General features: G+C 39.9%; 1 long non-coding RNA gene across 1 annotated transcript; it reads left to right on the plus strand.

The window, feature by feature from the left end:
• The first annotated feature begins 13014 nt into the window (after positions 1-13014).
• Positions 13015-21382, plus strand: LOC125333478. The gene is made up of 3 exons (XR_007206874.1): positions 13015-13137; positions 15943-15949; positions 21372-21382. It is a non-coding gene; the product is annotated as an uncharacterized LOC125333478 (long non-coding RNA).
• The last annotated feature ends 1054 nt before the right edge of the window (positions 21383-22436 follow it).

Genomic DNA, 22436 nt, shown 5'->3' on the forward strand with positions numbered 1-22436 from the left:
CTCCTGCACCTCGGGAGATGGGATTGGCACTGAGCCCTTAGGAGGTTGTGTGACCATTAAGCACAAGGAAATTAAAACCTGCAGAGCCTTTAAAATAACATTATTTTTTGGTTCATGAAAGTGAAGATACTTTGGATTGTGGAAACAGCATCTTTGGACAAAATGTGCTTAGAGGGGTGTGCAGTGGATGCTGTAGGTTGAGGATGTGCATGACATGAGATATGATACCCTGCACAGTGGGATTTGATGAGAACAGTGTGAGATCCTTCTCTGCATGTTTGACTTTTATTTCTTGGAGGTTTTGGTGTAGGCAAGACATTAATGCAACCAAAAAATGAATATATTTATCCCACGAAGATTAGAATCCTAATTTCATGGGGAAAGCCAGAACAAACCTTTCTACAGCTCTGATTGGCAGAGGGGTGAGGGACAATTTTAATGCCCCTTTTCTATAAGCATCATCCTTTAGCCACTGGCTGGGGACCGAATCCCCCTGCAAACGATGCCCTGTGGGGGTGGTGTAAGGCAGGGTGAGGGTTCCCCTGGTGGTTGTTTGCTGGGTCCTGCCAGCTGACTGGAGATGCTGAGCTGATCCTCTGCTGCTTGTGGATGTAAATTGAATTGTGACAAATACACAGAGAACTGCATTGCCTGGAGACTGAAATCAATGCTTGCATGTGCTCAAACAAAATTATTTTTCACTTGCACATCTTTTAAGTGAAGTCATTTTAAAGGCACTGAGTATTTCATGGTTTACATGCATTGCTTTTCCCCTCCTGAAGAGAACTATCAGAACAATAAATCATGACTAGAGGAAATTTTGCCATGTTTAGTGGTTTCATGAGAGATATTTTTCTACCTATATAATATGCAAATATTTCTCTGGCATATAGGAAACAGGAATTGGCTCATTTTACACTGAAGATGTGAGTGTAAAAAGTCTATGGGTTTGGGTTTTTTTCTGTCTGGGCTAACTTTACACACCAAATTGGTTAACAGGAATGTGCGCATCAAATTTTTTATAAGGTTCAGAACTTAAATTTACAGCCCTCATTACATCCAGTGAAAGATCTGCCTGTGTGTTTTGAGCACCAAATTCCAAAGGGTTTTTTTGGGCAGTTTTAGTGTAGAGTTATAAGGAAGAATTTTAGTGTCGTAGTAAAATCCTACATCTGCTTTATGAGAGAGACAAACGTGGGTTTCTTAAGCAGAATATTATCATGTAGAATGCTTGTAAGATTTGTTAGAAGATCAAACTTAAAAGACTGTCATTTTCTTTTGAGAGACACTTTACAAAAACCAGATCTTATAACTAGTTAAAGTTAGTAGAAAGAACTCCCTCTAAAGTGCTCAAGCACTTTAAACCTACTCCTTTTCAAATTCATTACTTAAGTGGAGATAAAACTAAGCTAAAATATCTGCATTCAGACATTAAAAGTTTGAGAAATTAAAATAACCACTGACTCATTTTTCTTTTTTCCCTTGAAAGGTGACCAAAGCCCAGCTTCCAAAAATTTAGAAAAAGTTTAATTGGCGCCTTGGTGTTTTAAAGCTCGAAATGTCTGTATAAATGTTATCCAAGGTTATTTTATCAATGACAATACAACACCCAGTGAAGCTGTTATGGGGACAGACCAGCTTGGCTCAGTGGTATTTCCCGTGGCGGAGCCCTGGAGAATTAAACCTAAGATCAGAGTAACATTTTTGTTATGCTACATGTGTAATTCAAAAGAAGAATGAAACGGAGGAAAATATTTTCCTCAGATTTTTTCTCTGTTCACCCACTTTTGAGAAGTATTTTTGTTTTCTGCTTGGAATTGACACAGAATCTTCTGTTTTCATGGAAGCAGAATTGTCTCAACCTGTACGATGGCATTTCTGGATTCACTGAACTGTAAATTCTTGAAGATTTTGCCCAAACCAACCAAAGTCCACTGAAATGGTAGGATTGCTGTTTAACATCTGAGGTCAGCTGAGTGCTCTGAATCAATCTGTCCCCAAGGCACGAGGAGAGGAAGTGGGTTCAGCAGAGGAGCTGTAACTACATGTCCTGGCCACAGATAAGATAAAGGGCATAGAAAAGCAGAAGTGATCAGTTAAAATGAACAGGCAATTCCACAGTAGTAATAATAATAATATTAATAATAATATTAATAATGATAAGAATAATAATGATAATAATGATATTGAAATACCACTGAATTTGGGTGTCCAATTTTAGACTCCTTTAGAAGATCTGCATTTCAGTAGAAAGTACAATTCCTTCAAAAACCAAACCTTTTGGGGAGATCTCAAGTTGTCCACATTCATTCAAACTTGTTTTTATGGTTTAGAACCTCTTAAATGAAAAGTGGACTTCAAAATGACTTTTTTTCTCATTGCTGACCTTCTGTTTAAGTAAGAAGAGTTGCGTGAAATTTATTGGCATTTTTTATAATTGTTTTGAAACCACTCTGTCTTCTCACTTTGTAATTGAATGAGTTGGCAAAGCTTTCCAAAAGAGCCAAGAAGGTCATTGGAAAATAGCTGGCCTCAGCCTTACTTAAAACAACATCTGTTAACTTATGTTACATTTACTCTTAAAAACAAATTAACAATTTAAACAGTGGTACATTGATTGGTCAATTATAGGGGAATTTCTGTGAAGTCTATAGAGCATTACCTCCCATTAACAACACATCAATTCTTCATCATTGCATCATTGCAGTGGGCAGCAGAAGGATTAATAATAATATCTGGTCACAGTGAGGGTTACCAAAAATCATTCCTGGTCTGTGGAATTATTTGGCCCATGGTCACCCCATGCATACATTTTATTTCAATGATCCAATGTGCTCCCAATAACATGAGACAGCAAAATATAAAATGCTGCAGTCACACACCTTTTGAGGCATCAGCTGCCATTGTATCCAAGGAAAGCAAACGTGAATCCATGAAACTCAAATCTCTCGGCCTCTTTGCTCTGCTTTAACTGGGGTCCAGCAGAGATCTGAGATCAGAGTTTAAAGTGCTCTAGAAAGAGTTTGGCCTGCCTGTCTCTGGCAGGGTGTTTTCATTGTTCTATGAAAAATTGAGGGGCTTGGACAGCTATTGAAATCAATTCAGAGCATTAAAAAAACCAAACAAAACCAGCAATTGCTGTCAGTTCCTGTATAAAATAGTAGTTCACATAAATACCAAACCAGGTGAAATCTCATTTGCATTCTACAGAATTAGAAAGGTGAGTGAGTAAAACAATATTGTGTTTGGAAATAATAAAAATTATAATTTTAAAAATTTTAAAGAATTTTAAAAATCAAAGCACTTCTTTGTGAAAAGATGAAATATTTTAACCTTTTTGGAGTCATTTTGTCTGTTTTCCTTACAGGAACATTTTAGCCAACTGTTTTAATCACCGTGTCTGCATTCTTGACTGCAAGTTTCTGCTTAGAAACCCCATTCCACTCATCATAAATCCCCATCTCCATCCAGCTGAAGGATTGGTAGGCTGTGCAGGGTCTTTGCTGATGATGTGTGTTGGGGTTTTAGTTTAGTCCTAGTTTTTTTCCTGTTAAAGGAATTTTTTCCCATATGCGTGTTGCTAGGGGACAAATGGCCGTACTTACAAGTAGACAAAAGACCTGGCTACTTTTTTGTTTTCACCTGGGTGTGGGGGCAGTTTGCTCTCGGCGTTCTCGGGGAGAGGAGCCTGGTTCTTTTCGGCCGTTTTTTCTTTCTGCGGAGAAAGATCCCAGGACCCCCGGCCCACCTTCCCTGCCCCGCTGGAGGCCGGGCTGTGGCCGCCCTGCCCCGCTGCTGATTGGAGCCTTCGCTGCGTTGTAGCCCTGCTCGCCCTGCCTGGACCTCCGGGGGGTTCCCCGCTTGGATACATCACTTCTGCCACCCGGGATCTGTGCTCATCCCTGCCGCTTCAGCTTGCCGCTCCAGCCTGCCGTTCCAGCCTGCTGTTCCCGAGGGTCCGGCCGGACACCGGGATCAGCTGCCCAGGGGTTTGTGAAGCCTTTGTTCCATCCCTTCCCGGGATCCCAGGGCACCGGTGCCGCGTGCTCCCCGAGCTCGGTCCGGAGCGCCCCCTGCAGCCGCGGGGGAACCATCGCACCTGCCCTGCTCACCGGGAGCCGCCAGCGCCCCTGCCGGCTGCGAGCGGAACTGCACCCGAGGGGAAAGGGTCTGACAGCCGAGAAGGCTGGGACTGGGTTTGTGTTTGCTGTTACTGCCAGAGTTGTTGTTGTTTTGTTTGACTGGTTATATACATATATATATATAGTAAAGAACTGTTATTCCTATTTCCCACATCTTTGCCTAAAGGCCCTTGATTTCAAAATTATAATAACTCGGAGGAAAAGGGGAAAAGGGGTTATATCTGCCACTTCAAGGGAGACTTCTGCCTTCCTTAGCAGACACCTGTCTTTCAAAACCAAGACAATGTGGGACTCTTAGGATACAACTTAATCCAGCAGTGGGTGGCAGAGTTAATACAGACGGTAAAGTTGAGAGTGCTGAATGGGTTCCTTGGAATCTGTAAAGTCAAATTTGCTGCATCCTGGACTGGAAGATGCACACTTTGATTCCTTGGTACCCCTCCTTGTATCCGTGGGTGCATCCCCCGCAGAGCTGGGACATGAAGGAAGGGAAATGAGTCCCTGACTTGTGTGTGACTGAAACACTGGGGGCTGCAAACAGGCAGAGAGAAAGGAGGACAAAGAGCAGAGAGGAGAGGAAATGGGGCATGGACTTGCAGCATGAGGGCAGGGATGATGTGCCAGCTCTGTGACAGCCTGAGCACGCTTGGCACGGGGAGCTGCCCTCGGAGAGGGAGCAGTGCTGGCCTGGCAGGCGGCAGGGACAGAGGGTACAAGACCTGCAGATGCAGCAGGCTCTGGGGGAAAGCAGTGCCCAGCTGCCTGCCAAAGCACCCTGCCCAGGGGAACAACCCCAGGTGATCTGTCTGCTCCAGTGTCTGGCATCATTTGTATTTTTATTCATTCCAGGGGATGGAGTTTGTGGAGTTCAGACGGGAAGGAGAGCTCAGGACTTTGCTCTCCATGGTGCCTCCTAGAGAAGCTTCTTCATGAAAAAGAAACTGTTCTAAAACACAGTGAAAACTCTAAAATGACTTTATTTTGCTCCCACCTTTCCCTTCAAGCAAATAACCTCTTTGGATTTTTGGTGTCTACTTTCTCTGTCACAGCAGTAAAGCTGCAGCCTTAACAAACGCATGGAATAAAATGTAAAGTGCACAAACACATCCTCTTACCCAAGTAAGCAACACAGAGATGGAGGGTTTCTGCTTAAAAAACAAAACACAGAGAAACAAACCCGAGCCAATGAATTGTTAATCCAAAGCAAAATACTCTTGGTTGTCAGATGTGTTCTCTAAAATGTTCCAAACAGACTTTGAAAGAGTTATAATTCATTAAGGCATACCTGACACAAATACTTTAAGTTTGGGGTTTTGTTTTTAGTAACTGAGCATACTCTGGGTTCCTTCAGACCTCGATTCATCTCAGTTTTACTATAAATGATTTGAACTTGTTCATAAATAACAAAAGTGTCAGAACTGATGCATTAGTTGAAAAGAAAACCTTCCATGTTCTCCAGTGGTAATGAGACTTTATTGTTATTATTTTCCATTTTTTCAGAACATATAGCAATGATATACAAGAATATACTAACACCCAACATTTGGTGTGAGTAGTGTAGTGAAGCAACCCTAATGGAAATTATGTCTTTCTTGCTTAAAGATTCCCAGGAGAAGAATTAGAAGGAAAATATTCACCCTGGAATGGAACAAGTCAGACTAACTCCAGGCTAGATAGAACAATTTTGAGTGGTGTATGATACATAAGCCTAATTAGGTTTTGGGAAAGACAAACTGCAACAGCATCCCAAAATAATAATAAAAGTATAATTTATTGTCAATTTATCCCTAGAAAACCTAGTGACAGAAACAATTCTAATATAATACTGCTATTTGTATATGCCATGATTACAAGCTTTAAAGTTTTCATGCTGCTGCAACCTTTTTGTTTGTTACCTGAATTGCACAGAGGAATTAGGGAATTATTCAGCTATCTGAGAGATTGATACAGGGTTTTCAGATAAGTTTCCTAACTGAGGAGGGAGAATTTGCTAAATCTTGTTAAAATTGAGCACAGCCATGAATGTCCTGAAATGCCAACAGTTTGCAACATTTCTGTTTTCAAGCCTCTCCAGAGGAAAACGTAGTTGCAACTTTTAATGTCTTAGAGAATCCTTATTTCCATATGCCTGATTTCTGTGGAGCTGGGGGTCTTATGCAATGAGATAACTGCGATTGCTTCGGACTAGATCAACATTGCCAGTGGAAATGAGTAGAATTTACTCAGATGGAGGCCAGTACAAGGTTGTAAAAGGTGGAAACTATGGGGAGCACCTTGAGAAATAATCACAGAATTATAAAATCACAGGGATGGAATTACAGAGTGGTTGAGTTGGAAGGGACCTTAAAGATCATTTCATCCCCTGCCATGGGCAGGGACACCTTCCACTATCCTGGGCTGCTCCAAGCCCCATCCAACCTGGCCGTGGACATTTCCAGGGATCCAGGGGCAGCCACAGCTTCTCTGGGCACCCTGGGCCTACCACCCTCTCAGGGAAGAATTTCTTCCTAATATTTGGTTAAAACCTACCCTCTTTCAGTCTAAAGCCATTTGACTGGTATAAAATGAGAAAATGATGTTAAAAAGGGTGATTTAAGATCAGATTTAAGTCCAGTCTTAGTTTTGGGACGCAGTAAGCAGTTTCAAATAATGGCAAACTTACTCTAACGGTTAGATATAATTACAGACCCCAAAAACCTTGGAGAACAAGGGTTGCTCATTCAGTTCTTCCCTTTAGCCTAAAGGAGCAGTGGAGAATAAATAGATAAATCCCTTAAAAGCAATGAAGAATTTAATGTATGCATGGAAAAGAGTCGGGAAACAATCCTCTAACTTCATTTGGCTGGTGCCTGTAAAACACCACTCAGATATTGTTAGTAGCAAATGATTCAAATTAGTACAAAGTCCTAAGCAAATTTGTGCTGCCTGGAATTATTTCTTTGGGGTTCTTTTGGGGGAAATAAGGTATTATGATCTCTAATGATGTCTTGCATCAATAAACTTAGTGTCAGGCCACTTTTAGGCTCATAAATCATCTATGGGGTTAAAAATGTACCAAGGCACACCTGTGTCTAGCTGTACATATGTATATAAGTGTACATTTTCTTGAGGAGATTTGAGACATGATTATAGCAACATTGCAATGTAAAACTTCCAGGGTTTACTTCTTCCAAAGCTGATCAGACTCATCAGAGCTCCACTGGCAAGTTGGCCAGAGAGCTGCAGCCTTGGCTGAGGGTCCTGTCAGCAGAGCAAGAACAGATGGAGCAGATGTAGCTGCAAAACCACTCCAAGTGTCTCTGCCAAGGTGCTCCTTGAACACAAGGTCTTGGTTCTAGGATGGCCAGGAAGGAGAACTTCTTCCCTTCCTTTCACTGGAGTGGTTTAAGTGATTTGTAAACTGGAGGAGAACAAATTTTTCAGACAGTACCAGGTGCAGTAGGCTTCGGGGAGAGTCAGCAGCAAATGGGAATGAGGGTAAAGAAGCTGGCAGACAAATCTTATTGATTTTAGCCTGCCAGAATGTATTTTGGATGAGGCTGGAGACCTGCTGACTCTGTCCTCTCCTAAAGACTGCTGAAACATTCAGACGAGGAGACCTGCAAAGCAGCAAAGTCAGAAAGCCAAGATTCCTCTCCACAAAGCAATTCTAATTTTAATTCACATTCACATATGCAGAGATTTTCATTTCTTAGAACCTAATAAGGGCCTAAGGTATTGTTGTTCATTTTGGATGCAGATTATTCTTGAAGCCACAGTTAAAATTATATTTTCTTTCCAATATACTGCCTGGGACTACAGTTTTTACTTTTATGTGACCATATATGTTCCATTAATTCAAATGGGAAAAGGACACGTTTTCCATAGAGAATAGACTTCATTACTCTTGGTAGATTATTTTTCCCTGCTGTCAAGGAACAAGGTGAGTATTCTGGTCCAGATCTTTTATTTACTCTAGTCAACCAAAACACAACATTCTACTTTCTCAGGATTAATATTTTTCCATGACTGAAGAGATTCTGGATCATGAAATTTATAATTCTGTCTTGATTTGAGATTTATTGCAAATCTGGTCCCTGTATCTGAGAACACACAGAAAATTGCTCCCAAACTGGAGGGAGCAATTACACAAATGGGAACTTTTAATTATCCCATTTCTTTCATTCTGAGATATCCCAGTTTGTTATTCAGTTTAATTTCAGAAATTATTGTATTACACTAAAATTGTAAAACAATATGTGCTTCTTTAGCATTTCTTGAGGTTCTATCTACTAGGGCTGGAGTGAGAATGTGAAAGCTATCTAGGTTTTATTAGGTACCATTGTCTTCTGAATAAGTAAACTATTAGATTCCTGTTTATTCATCAGTATAATACATAAGGAATAACCAAGTGAATGACTTAGAACCATTATTTAATTCAAATAATGTAGGGAAATTTTTTTCAGGAAGGTCCTGAACTGTGAAATTTTAAACATAATTCAGTCCCAAGTATTGCTACAGAAGTTGATACAGCACTAACATTGACCTCCATAGGAGCAGGGTGCCTGTGATTAATGGGATTAATAGGATTAATTCCTGCCTACTCTAGGGGTCCTAATTTTTTCTTACTTTTGTCCTAAATAATATGCACAATTCCTCTTCCACACTGTGTTTTTATCAGCCTTTGTAACATAACCTTAAATCATCAGTCGTGTATGCTCCCATTCTGTTGGCAATTTCCCTCAGGTCAGGTGATGGAACATGTGTTTCCTTTTAAGAATAAAAGCTCTTTTGCCAGTTTAGGTGTTGCAGGTGAGAATTGTTTAAGCAGTTTCTGTCTGCGTGTTTCAGGGTGGTAGAGGAAGAGGAAGCCTGAGCTGGATGTTTGTGTCTGTTTTACACCACTAAGAACTGCTGGGTGATAAAAGGAACCTGCATGATATTCTGAAAGTGTTACAGGTATGATTGCACATATGATTCTTTCTTAATAACTGTGGATTTAGACTCAGTTTTAAACTCAGAAAGTGAGTTCTTTCTCACTATGCTACCATAGATTTAAAATTAAGTGCCACTAGTGTTCTCTTTGTAAAAGCTCTGTTTGTTTTTAAAGCTTTCAACAGTTTGTCATCTGAGTAAAATAGTTCAGCTTTCATGCTGATGTACCGAGGTGGTCTCTTGTCAGAAAACATTTTGTGTTGCCAAATGAAACCACTTGTTCTTCAGAACTCACCTCCTCATAGCAGACTCTGAATAGGCAACCAGGGCAGAAATGTTTCTCTTTAAGTCCCGAGTTTATTGCCCTACCTCCAAGGAATACAGAGTTGCCCCCCCAATTAATAATTGCAGCATCTTCTTCTAAGAAAGGCCTCTCCCTCTCTGAGATGAAATTGTGCTGCAAATTGCAGTTGCATTATATCTGAACCAGAAGCTGGTCCTGTTCCACTGCTTTAGTTTCAGTGGTATGTCTTAATCAAACCTCGGCTGCTGAAGCATAAATTAGTTCTAAATTGCATAGTATAAGTTTTGTTATCCTTTAATGAATAAGAAATTATGTACATCTGGGAATTTCAAAACATATTGCACTTTTCAATTTAGGTATAAATTACATGCAAATCTTATTTCTATTGCTGGACCTTTGTTGATGGCTGGGGTGTTTTTCCTAAGTATTGGGAGTGTTGTAATGAAACAAGTATTTCATCCTAGGTTCCACTGTGAACAGCTGTCTCCTCTCCTCTAACTCCCCTAAATAATTCCAAATTATCTGACTGCAGTTAAATCATCTTTCAAACTTGCATTTCTCCTTGGAGATGCCTGTCTAGTGTTTCGTGTCCTACACAGTAAATGGTAGCATTGCTATATTGGATGCACACTAGTACCCAACTCAGGGTATTCTATGATCTGAAAAAAATCATGGGTTTATTCTTTTTCTCTATAAAAGTTATTGCAGAGAATATTTCTGGGGTATACAGAAACCTGTACCTGCCTGAGGGGAAAAAAAAAAAAAATTAAATCTGAATAGAAGATAACAAAAAAAAAAAGAGTATTTAATAACATCAGAATTGAATGGACAGGAGTTTAAAGCAGCTTTGCAAAGTCAGCGTGACTGCGCTCTGTGATGGTGTGTCAGGTTCTGAAAACCACCTCAGACCAAGATTTGATGAGAATTGATTGTAGCCTTATCACTGTGAGTTTGTTATCAGATAGGAGCTAACTCGTGGCAGGTGTTTGTTTATCTGGGTTAGATAATGCTGCAGAGCCTCTGTCACCTGGCTGCAAAAATGAGAAGATTCCTTCATGGCCAGGAGTGTCAGGGGCGCAGGGGATGTGGCAGAGCTTGTTATAAGAGAAGTTAAAGTTGAATTTTGATGCATTTTGAGGAGGGGGAGAAAAAAAAAGTTATTTGGAGCACCCCCATTGTTGGGTTTGGGTTTTTTATGTCTGTGCTTTCAACTTAAATAGGCTTAGTCCCAGTTTGCACACAGTGTGCATCCAATATAGGAATGCTGTTATATATTTCTGTGAATGACTAGGAAGTGAACTTGTGGAAGGGATTAATATTTGTGCATTAATGTTATGCTGACAGTGGTAAAAACTCGTTAATAGAGTCAGAAAAATGGAAAGAGTTGAGGAAAAAGAGGATAATTAAAATGATAATTTTCCTATGTATTTTTCTGTCTTAAAGGCTTTCATTCTTGTGTCCTTTTTGTCAGTGTGATCTAATGAGGAGAGGAATGGGAGATTATGAAACATTTTCAGCAGGGTGATGGAAGCCAACTTTCAAATCCAGTTTCTGGCACTGTAGATTGTTAGATTATAGCTGGAATTTGGTGCCCAAATGGCACAAAACCAGCGATTCTCACATGGGTAGTGTTATCTACCAGAATTTAAACAACTTTCTTTCAATAGGTAAAACCTAATTTTGGTAAGAGCTGTTCCTTAACTCCTTACTGATCACCACATTGCCTCAGAAGTCAAAATACAGTTTTATTTCAGGGAAAAAATGTTATTTTCCCTTAAATAGTAACGCATTAAAAACTGAACCCATAAAAACCCAAAGATCTATTTAGATTATAAAGCTTCCATTACTTTGTGTGTTAAGAGCATAAATGAAGCCGTAGAGAGCTGTACTTTGTTCTGCGTGAATTGTAATGCTCACAGTTGTTCATTTAATAATCCCAGCCACTAGCCAGGGATGTCTTTAAAAAAAATAAAATCTGAGTATTTTAAAATATCCCAAGTGCTCCGTAAATGTAATTAAAGATAAAAAATTGTAAATTAGTTCTCTAAGAAGATTTATATATATATATATTTTTTTTTGCCTATGTTTATGAAGTATAGAGGCGTAGATTTGGTTAAATTTTATTTACAAATATATAAAAATATAGTGATGTGATTTCTGTAAACGTTTATATTTTGATAAAACACTTAATAAAGTAGAGGCTAAGCTGTTTCATTAATATTTGAGGCTAGAAAACTGATTCCCATCAGCCTACTCATTATTTTTCTGGGAAAACACCTTTTGTAAAATTTAACGATACTTGAACACACATTATTTGTAGAAGCACTGCCTACTCCTTCCTGCTTGCTCCTTCCCCTTCTTTCTCACACACATACAGAAAAAGTACTTTATTAATTAGACCACCACAACACATTTGTCTTCCTGTGTCAATCTCCTTTTCCAATCTCATTATATTCAGGTGCTGTGTGCTACTAGCTACAAACTCCTGACATTTCATTTTGTGTCCAGCCACCACCCATGGAGAGCAAAGGACAGCTTCTCTTGATCAATATCCCCCAAAAATAAAGCAGAAGCAGATTTGGTTAACCATATGTTACCCATAGGTGTTCTCAGGCAGTGCGTAAAGACAAGGTGTCAAGGAATGTGGGTTTGTTATCCTCTGAGAGCAATTGTACACAAATCTGGTGTAAGTGAGCCCGTGGAATAAAGTGCTGGGATTCCTACAGAGTATCTGTTTGTGCCCGCTAGGAATACACCAGGAGAGTGTCTCAAACTGCAGTGACTTAGCAGAGCTCATAGGAAATAAAAGCAATGGGGACATTGGGCTGCAGGTTATGGTGGGAGCAACAGCTGAGGGCTCAGCACTGGTGGCCTTTGGAGTGTCCGGTTGATGCAAGAACTGAACTGGAGAAACCAAACTGTGCTGAAAACTGCCATAACCTGGATGGGTAAAACAGCACCCAGGTGGGTGGTGAGGTTTTAAAGCAGTGGGGGGATGTCCCAAAGCTCTGTCCAGAGGCTGCAGAGCTGAGAGCACAGTGACAGAAGAGCTCTGCTTTGTTCACTGGTGTGTTTTCTGGTTTTGTCAGCCACAGTCTTTGTGAGCAAGTCAGGAACTTGGCAGAGGCTTTGGGTGGCGATGGTGCTGCCTCACTGAGCTGGATTATCTTGACAAGTCCTTCCAGCCTTGCTGTGGTGCTTTAACATAAAAACAAAATCAAAAACCCAGTTGTGTCTCCTCTCTTTGACAGCACAGCTCCAGCCACCTCCCTCCCGGGAGCAGAGGGACATCTCGTGCTTGCTTATTTTTCCCTGGTGATTTGCACTGCAGGATGCCCTGGCTTGGTGAGCCAGTGCTTTGTTTGTTGAGCAGAGATGAATGCTGTGGATGCTTTGTTTAGGAAGTTGAATTATTAATTCATCGTACACAGAGTAATATCCCAAACAAAGCCTGGAGCTCAAAGCTCCCTAGTTTTGAGGAGGTTTATAAACAGGTTCTGCTAATCTGAAAAGATTAGCTGCCTTGTTATTAGAGGTTAATAAATACTCAACTTCAGAATTATTCTTTCTCCTTTCTAATCCAGAGGAAGGTTATAATGACCTTTCTGACAAAGTTTTCTTCTGAGTATCTCCTCTATGTCTCTCTCCTGCCAGAGCTCCAGAAGTGTTTGCACAATGCTCTCAGACACGTGGTGGGATTCTTGGGTTGTCCTGTGCAGGGCCAGGAGCTGGACTTTGAGGATCCCAGTGGGTCCCTCCCAATTCAGGATGTTCTCTGTGTTGTCCATTCACTTCCCACCAAGTTTGCTTTGTGTGCTTTCCTAAGCAGACTAAGAAAGTCAGGGCCCCAGTAAAGTCTGGATTTCCAGCAGCTGTAACTTGTGCCTCAGAGACACTTTTGGATAGCTCAAGCATCAGCAGGAAAAATCTCCCCTCATATCATCCAGAGAGTGAAACATGAAAGTGTTTGCAAAGACTGAATTGGGGAATTTGCCTCTTTCTACAGTCAGCAGGGACTGAGAGTTTCACAGAGACAAAATCTCACCCCCAGTCATCCCAAAGGAGTTGATTCTGTGATAGCAGCAGGATGTCCCTTGAATTCATTGTGCTGGTTTTTTTCTCAGATTTTCTATAACTAATGAATGTTATTCATTAAAGGAAACTTCCTCTGAGAACAGTAATAAAAGATAAACTGTGCTAGCAAACACAAAGATTTGTTTAGTCCCCAGGATCCTGTGTCCATCCGTGGTGACCAAGGAGGAGTGAGAACTTGTGGTGCATGTCTCACAACCTCTGTTCTTGTGCTTTCATGGTGAGTCAGAGAACTCCAATCCATGTCCTGTCCTGCAAGGTTGCAGGCCTCAGAGTTTGAATCCAGTAGGGTTTAATTTCCCTGTTTATCCATCATGGAAGTCCATGCTGCTACACCTGGATGGCTTTAAAAATCACAACAATTGCATGGGATCTCACCATACCGAGATATTTTCCCTGCTGAGTTTATTGTTTAGTTACTGATTCAAGATTTTGTGTATTTTTAGATCATTAAATCTGAGTAAGGCTTAAATGCAAAACCTAATGGCTGCCTAAATTGGCTGTAGGGTATTTGTGTCAATAAGGGACAAAATTATATCACAGAACAGTATAAGTAGACTAAGACAGCTCAAATTGTCGATATGATGAAAATTATTCAAAGAAAGCAATTAAAACTCCAATCCATGCCTAAATTGCTATTGGTTGTAAGTCCAGTGAATCCATTTACACATTCTGTTGTAGGATACTACATGATCAGGGTACTGTAGCAGAATGCCTTGTCAATAGAGAATTATAAAAACAAATATATCATCATGTTGAAATAAAATGCAAATCCCAATAAGCATTCTTCCAAGCTGTTAAAAGGCCAGAAGAGATGGGAAGAAAGCTGAGATCTTTTGGTTTCAGATGAACTGATCTTATAACCTGCAAGTTTGTATACATTCCCATGATGAAGACTAAAGATATAAATTTATATACTGTAGGTTTTGGTTACACCCTGCTGTAAGTAGAAGCACAAAAAAAAAAAAAAGAGAATATTTGTGAGGAAACCTCGCAAATATTAAAATTAGCTTAATATTTACTTAGCATTTGAGTTCTAGAGCCTTGCAGCAGGATGCTTATATTGTTTCATGTAACTGCAATACTGATATACCTTTATTCATGTCATGAGGCCAAAAAATAATAGACTAAAATTAATTTCTTACCTTTTTTTTTTTTTTTTTTTTTTTTTTTAAGTGGATTTTGGCCCTGAGAGGCCCCATAGAGCAGAACTCTTTGACTGAGCCCCTGATCACCTCGGAATTTATTTATTTATTTTTCCTAATGAAAGTTTAGTAGTGTTCATGTTTTGATCACATCCATTAAAACACAGAGTATGAAAGGCTTGTACCTGCAGAAATTTCAAGCAGCATCCAAATAAATGATCTATGAATTATGCATATCCCAATAAAGCTTGTATTAACATTTCTTTAAATTGGGGTGTTATAAGACACCGGAAAATCCAGGACACGGGCTCTGTGTGTAAGAACATGCACTTCTCACCAACTCCTCAGCTGTTTGAAAACTGTGTGCATCACTTTGGGTCTTATTATGTCAAGTTAAGAGTGGAGGAGAAAAATTCCAGCCCTGTGAAAATTGAGGGTGTTTTCAAACCAGAGACCAAAACGTGGGAATGTGTGTACTGTGAGCCTCTGGGGAAGGAGCTGCTGCTGATAAATTAGCAAAGCATATTTAGGAAACACAGATGCCTAATATTTTTGTTTGAACAGTAATGTGTTTTCTGAATCATTGCATTAATTTTAGAGTCTTGATTAAGATACTTCTACAGTAATGGAACAGATTATTTTCATTTTATGCCAAATAACTGATTATGCTTCCTTGTAATTTATGTGTTGTGAGGTAAAAACTCTTTTGGTATCTGAGAGCAGTCTAGATTATTTAGCCTGACTTGTTTGATTGTTTTTAGGTTGCATGGATCTGGAAATATGAGTAGAACTTTAGGCAATATTAAGGAACAGGAGCAGCAATAAACCTCAACCATGCCATTTGTCCACTGCACCAAGGAATTTTTGCTCTATTCTTCCTGCACTTCTGCACATCACTGGCAGAAAAATATAGAAAATTTACCCAGTCATGAAAAAAGAAAATTTTCTCTATGAAAGTAACAATAACAAAAAGTTGGACTTTGCTGGTTATTCTATTAAGAGAGAAAATGTAATCCTTCAAAACAGGAGTGGCTGTGGAAATTCAATATTTTTGAGTGGCTAATGCTTTCAGTTAATGGTGTTAACTTGAACTCTGACCTTTGTTAGAATGCTGTGTTTTAGCTTTCCTTCAAAAATTTGGTTCCCCCTCTGTTCTGGCTGCTCCTGCACTGTGACCAGTCTACATCGGGCTGCAAGAGGAGTTTCTGTTCAGAGTCACTGTGTTTAAATAAGGAATAATTCTGTACCTCTTAATTTGTTGGTTTTTTATTATGTATGGGGAATATGCTGGCCATGAGGATTTATATTTATATTTGTTTGCCCAGCTGGTCATTCCAGAAATCAGGATTTCTGTCTTGCCTAGGTTGTGCCTGGATGCCATTGGAGCAGTTTTGCAGGAGAGGGTTAAAACATTCCAGCCTGTCTGCTAGGAAAAAGAAGGAAGATATTTGGAATATTCCACTGAGTTGCATTTGGAATAATAATTGGGTGTATATTCCCTTATTTGTTTGAGATGCAAGAGTTTTGCATTCGAGTAGAATTATAGGAGAAAGCTAATTAACCTTTATAAACATAATTCATTAGGCTTGCAAGGCACAACAAACACTTAAGAAAAAACAAGCCTCTGGTAGCATGCGAAAGCTGGCACCTTCCTTTTTGTGATCTGCAGAAGAAGACCAGCTTTAAAAGGTGTCCTTACAGCTGTGGCAACAGAATGAGTCCAAGCTTTATTTTGATTATGTCTGCCCATTTTTCATTATTTCTGTATAGGCTTTTTGAATCTTGATTTTCGGCTCTGAATTTGATTTTCCTCCAGTATGAAAAGGTTGATTTATTTCAGAACAAATTTATTTTCTGTTCACCTGGTTTGCACAATGAAATCTAGGCAAATTGGATTTCACTCATAGATCAGTCACAGAAACAAAATGATGTGCACCTCTCTTCATAATGGTCATGACATCTATTTCCTCTACACCTTTTTTATGGTTTTCTCCTAATTACCTTGATTTCCTCAGTGAAGTCCAAAAAATAACATCAATAGGTTTTATATTGTGCCATATTCCAGGTTAAAATTGAACTCCACAGCTGTGGATGACATAAGCAGGAATGTGGAACAGCATTTTGACTTCTGTGAATGAAGTCTCATTTTGGAGAACAGTTCCTTCTGTGTCTTTGTGATCCTGGTTCCTTCCCTGATCATTCTTCTGACTCATAAAATAATGGAGGCAGGGGTCCAGAGGATGCAGATGTTTTACCCATTATATGAATCTTGAAAGGAATTAATGCAGACTGAATCATCTGCAAGACTGAAATGCCAATTTTCTATTTCTTTAATGTGTTATTTCTCCTAGAATAATTTTTCTTGGCATTTAACTTTGCATCTGATGTTGCTGGAATTGAGTTTTTCTTTGTTTGCATCCCTTAACATGAATGTAAATATGTCATCCTGCAGGTTTAGCACAAAATGAGTGCATGTTTTCTGGGCATTTAGTGCTATTGGAGCTTTGTGTGCCAGGTGAGAAGCCTTTTTAAAAGCATTGAGAGCAATAAAAATAAAGAAAGGCTTTTTCAGAGTATTTATTTTACTTATTAATGAAAATAACAAGTCTCTTCTGTAGCTTTGTGTTTTGGCCTTTAACTTTTCATTAATTTCCTCTGTGAAACAAGCTTGTTCAAAGAATTAGTTCAAAACAGCCTGAAATTGCATTTAAAATTAATATCTTTTTACGTTTGATATTTAATGTACCACTGCTATCAAAACCTTGACCTGTGCCAGGGGCGTTATCAGACTGGCAGCTGTGTGATAATGAGGGGGGGGTTGGTGGGTGTACAAACAGTTTGGAGAGACAGTAACAAGATTACATTGCTGCCCTCTGGAGCCCTCCAGCCCAGTAAATATTTAGCTGGCAGTAGATGGAAAACTGAAGATTAAGAGAATTTGCTGCCCTAAATCTCCTGGTGAGTGCAGCCTCACAGTTCTGGTGGTGATCGGGAGCTGACCCAGCCAGAAATAGGAGGAGTTGTCATTGTTTGTCTGCCCAGTGATCTGTCTGGGGCTCAGATGAAAAATAATCCCAGCCTGTCCAAAAGGCCTTTTTGCCTCTTACTGAGCATGCACAACCACATTTAGGGGTTTACTCTTGCCAGCTGATTTTTATCATACAAGAGACTGCAGTGGCTGCTCGCCCTAAGGGGGTTTCCCTCAGAAGAGAGGCTTTGCTAAGCCCAATCAGCCAGGTTTGCATTCTCTCCTCTGTCTGCCACGCACAAAAACTTCTGTGTGACTGCATCACTTTGCCTCCCCTCGTGAATTTTTTTTTTTATGAACTTCACTCCCCTGCTCTCACTTGAGAAATTTTACTTTTTCTTAAGTCAGAAGAAGGTATGCAGGCATGTGTGGCTCACACCCAGGATCCTTTCCAGTAGCACTGGGCTGGATTCCAAGGGGTGCCAGGGGGACTGTGGAAGGAGCCAGCAAACCTTTATAACTGAGGTTTGTGAGTGTTGTGTAGTGTCTGATACCCAAACCAGCAGCTGCCATCCCCTGCAGCAGGGCGTGGGGTCCCAAAGGTACCAGCTGGGAGAAAATGTGTGTCTGGCCACCATTCTGTGCCTGAGCTCTGCCTTCCCCCTTTTACTTAATAGGAGATAAGCAAAAACTCTTCCTTGGGCTCTACATGATGACTTCTATGTTTCATCCCTAAAATAGAAGGAAATAATCTAATTTTACAGATTAAAAATCACAGACAACCTGTGCAACTGTACTGGTTCCCCAGTGGTCAAAGCAGAAGGACAGGCCTCCTTTATGGCCATAAATAATTCAGCCTGGATATAGTCTGGCCCACACAATGTGTGATGGATTGGAGGGCACTTCTCTCCTATGCACCCTACAATCTCTTTTACATTGCGATAACTTTAAAAATTATGTTTGTTTTAATTTTGTATTCATATAGGCTGTATTCTGGTTCAGCTTCTTAGAAATTGAGTACAGCCTCTTCAATTTCAGAGGGTATGGGGAGTTCTCAAAGCACTAAGCTGGTCTGATGTTGCACATTAGATTTTGGGGGGAGGGTGAGTGGGTAGATGGAAAAATAACAAAAAAAAGAAATAGAAAAAAAGAAAAAAAAGAAGATAACTTTTTTTTTTTCAATGTCACACTCTTTACTTCTAGATGCCCATGAACAAATAAAAGGAATTAAATCAAAGGCACAAGATGCCAAATTCATTTTAATCAGAGTTCACTGGAAGCCCGAAGGTGACAAACTTCAGGAAGTGTTAGGGAATATGTGCAAGCAAAAGGAAACTTGTGACTTCAGTAAAGAAATCTCAGCCATATGCCCTCTGAGGAATCTATAACAGCTTCTCCAAGGATTTATACCATCACATTTTTCCAGCAGGGCCGTGCCATGCACATGGAAGGGTATTTCTGCTTGCGCTCTGCCTGTGACCAGAGCGTGCAGTGTGCTGGGATCACAAGCAGCCCTCACAGCAGATTTTTCCAGAGTGACCATTGTGTGGTTGTTGTGCTGGCACTGCAGCTGGTTCCAGCTGGGCATGGAGCAAGTGGAAGTCCCATCCTGTAGTTCTGCTGGTGTTGGATTGCATGGAAAGAGAGGGATTTGGCATGTGCAGCTGTCAGCTCACCACATGGGCAACTTTCATGCCCTGGTGCACATTGGATGAAGGTTAATATCAAAACTCTGAGCTGAATAGCAAAGTGTAGGTCTGGTGGAAAACCTATGGGCTTGTTGGTGTTTGATAAGGCTGATGTGGATGGAACAATGCTGAAAGACTGCACTGGGCTGAGGGCTGAGGGTCATGGATGGTCCCTGTGAACAGCAAAGCCAGCCTGTGCCTGTCCCCCTGTGCCACCTGATAAAGGCAATCACTGAAATCACCCAGAAACACTTAGAGGAAAATAGCTGCAAACGAGAAACTGAGCACTCATGTCAAAGGAGTTTGTGTGTTACTAGGCATTCATCATAAAATGTATCTTATATTTTAAAAGGCTTGTTTGGTGAGCAAGAACATCAGGGCTACTCATAGATGATGTGTAATAACGGGGTTATACTCAGCCCCAAATGCTTTTATCTACTTCAGACCCAGCTCTGACTAAATGAAAGCCTTCACTTGCCTACTTTGCCTTCCATTTGAAAAACAGAATGTATCTATAATAAAAAAAAAAGTCTCTATAACCTCTTATATCTAACCAAGGCCTTCAACAGATCAAATGTATTTCCCAAAATAAAGATAAAACAGAATGTTAGTTTGTGAATCATTCTGTATTTCAACCACTTAATGTACTTCAAACACACATACACAATCAGGACAAGAAAGCTGGCTCAGAAATTATAAGCAAATTGCAGCTCTTCAAGACATCCTATAAATTTTTTTCCCCAGCTGCATTTAAATAATAAGAGCTCTTCCTTGTTTTGGACATCCTTGTTTTCATATCTGTTTTGAAACCATTTATGCTAAATAAGGAATTGAATAGACAGATAATTAGCAGATTGCAAAGCAGTGTCTTAACTTTCCTGCTACTCCTTAGCTGCAGAAGAGTCTTTGCAAAGATCTTTTCTGCATAAAACCAGTTCACCAAGTTGGGCATGTGCCATCTAGTGATCTACACAGGAACTGGAACTTAAAATTAGATGTACACTCCTGATATCCACCGAGTACTTCTGAAATAAGACATTTGGGCCATTAACATATATGTGCAACTTGAAACTTGAGATTTTGAGTTGTGAAATGAAATTTCTGTTAATTTTTCCTTCATTAATTATGAGCTGTGCAAAGACTTTTCAGGCAAATGTAATTTTTGGTGATTTATGAGCTTTCTGTAATGTAAGGGTCATGGAAAATTCTTAAAAGCTCAATGGTCATTGTCTGTACTTGCACAAAATTTTGCCTGTTCCTCTCAAAGTGCTAATTGTGTTCTTTCGAAAGCAGTTCAAATTTTATGAGAGTAAAAGCAATAAAGCAAGTAGTTTATGGAAAAAAAAAAAAGAGTAGGTTTTGACTGATGAAAACTCCTTAAACTCATTGAACCCCAATTATAAATCTGTGTTTCTTCTCTCAGACAACTTTTGGAAGTAGATTTTGGTAGTTTTGGTGTCAGGCACTGTGGGTCAATGTGCTCTGTGGTGCCAGAAATGGACATTACACAGCCAAGAAGGAAGGTGAGCCTGCTTTAGCTTTGCACCTTTTACTCCTGTGGCTTTTGGATCTCCTGGGTTCTTCTCTGCTGTCCTGCAAAATTACTGTTCCTGTAATTAAGTTTGTTCTCAGCAATCCCTAAGGCCATTGTGGCAGTAGGAGAAACCTTTTCACTTTGAGTTTTTCTCCACTGCCCATCGCCAGCAACTCCTGCAACAACTTTTCACAGTGAAAAGATTTGTCTTGAAGGAAATTTCCAGGGGCAAATAAAGCTGGATCAATTCAAGGCTTTCCTTGGGCATTAGGTGGCACACCTGTAGCAACAGTACCTGTGCTCAGGAAAGATCATTTTAACTTGGCCAATACCTTGGCATTGAGAAGTTATTTTTAATTTTTATTTTAAAATATTTGAACATATATACTTGAAATATATACTCAGGTAGGACTATTCAGCTTGGAGACTTTCTGTAGCCTTGTGGTATAAAAGTAATTTACATGGAGAAGCTGTACAGCCTTTTTCTTCTGTACACTGTGAAATATTTAACTATACAACTGTGAATTCAGTGTGAGAAGTGTGAAAGGAGAGAATCATTACTTACTGCAGGAGGGTTTTATTAGGCAGGCTGCAGTTATGCTGCTGGACAAAGTGCAGTAGGTCCCTATTAACTATTTAACAGCTATCTACAACAGCAGACACCTTATAAATTAATAGATAGACTCAAAACACAAAGTGGCTGTAGAGGAAAAGCTCAGCAAAGGGTGTAGATGAGCATCCAATCCAGCAGCTACAGTTTAATGTTGGATATCACAGTTCTGGGTTTTTATAAGCAGCACAGAACCACGTTTCTGTGGGAAATGCTGGGGATGATGTGCTTCTAAGGTCCGTTTAGTAGCTCATTTCACTAAATGATGAGTTTCTATTACAAAACTCAGACGTAAATTATTCAAATGAAGAATCCATCGCTATTCTGCAGGGAAAGGTGCTGCTGCAGTGTGAGTGGATGCTGTAAGTGGCTGATGGATTTGGGGTGACCTGATTGAAAACACCTGTGCTGCAGCTGGCAGTGCTAAGGAAGAGATGACAGCCAGTAATTCCTGCCTGTTATTTAAGGTTAAAAGTGGAGACATTAAATTGTCAATAATTAATTACAGCTTTATTGAGGAGTTAATTATGATAGCCTTTCTGGGTTCAGGAGGCTGCATGAATCTTCCATACTGAGGTTTAGTAATTGAGATGCAGTTTAGCATTCCTGTCCTGACACAAAGCAGAGTGGAAGAAACTGCTTTATAAACAGATATGCTGATACCTTCTTGCATTAGAATAAATATCCTGCTCCGTTCCAGTGACTATTTCCTCAGGGAAAGGAGTACTTTCATCAGGAAAAGTTGAAGTAGAGCAAAATACATTTCTGTCAGCACTAGCTGGAGTGGTTCTCAGTGCAAGAAAAAGATAAAAAGAATATGAATATTTGAGAAAACTGACGAAATACTGAAATTTGGCCGTTTTGTATGGGTGACATCTCCAAAATATATCTGATCCCTTGTGAGAAAAGGACTGCCTGAGGGGAAAGTGGACCCAAGACACCCTATATTCTGAGAATTATTCTTCTACAATCCAAATACTCAATCACTTCTGCAAGGATGCTGCAGCATTAGGAAGGTCATGATTTAAAACGTTAAAGC

The sequence above is a fragment of the Corvus hawaiiensis genome, chromosome 14 (assembly GCF_020740725.1).
Source record: "Corvus hawaiiensis isolate bCorHaw1 chromosome 14, bCorHaw1.pri.cur, whole genome shotgun sequence".
NCBI lineage: Eukaryota > Metazoa > Chordata > Aves > Passeriformes > Corvidae > Corvus > Corvus hawaiiensis.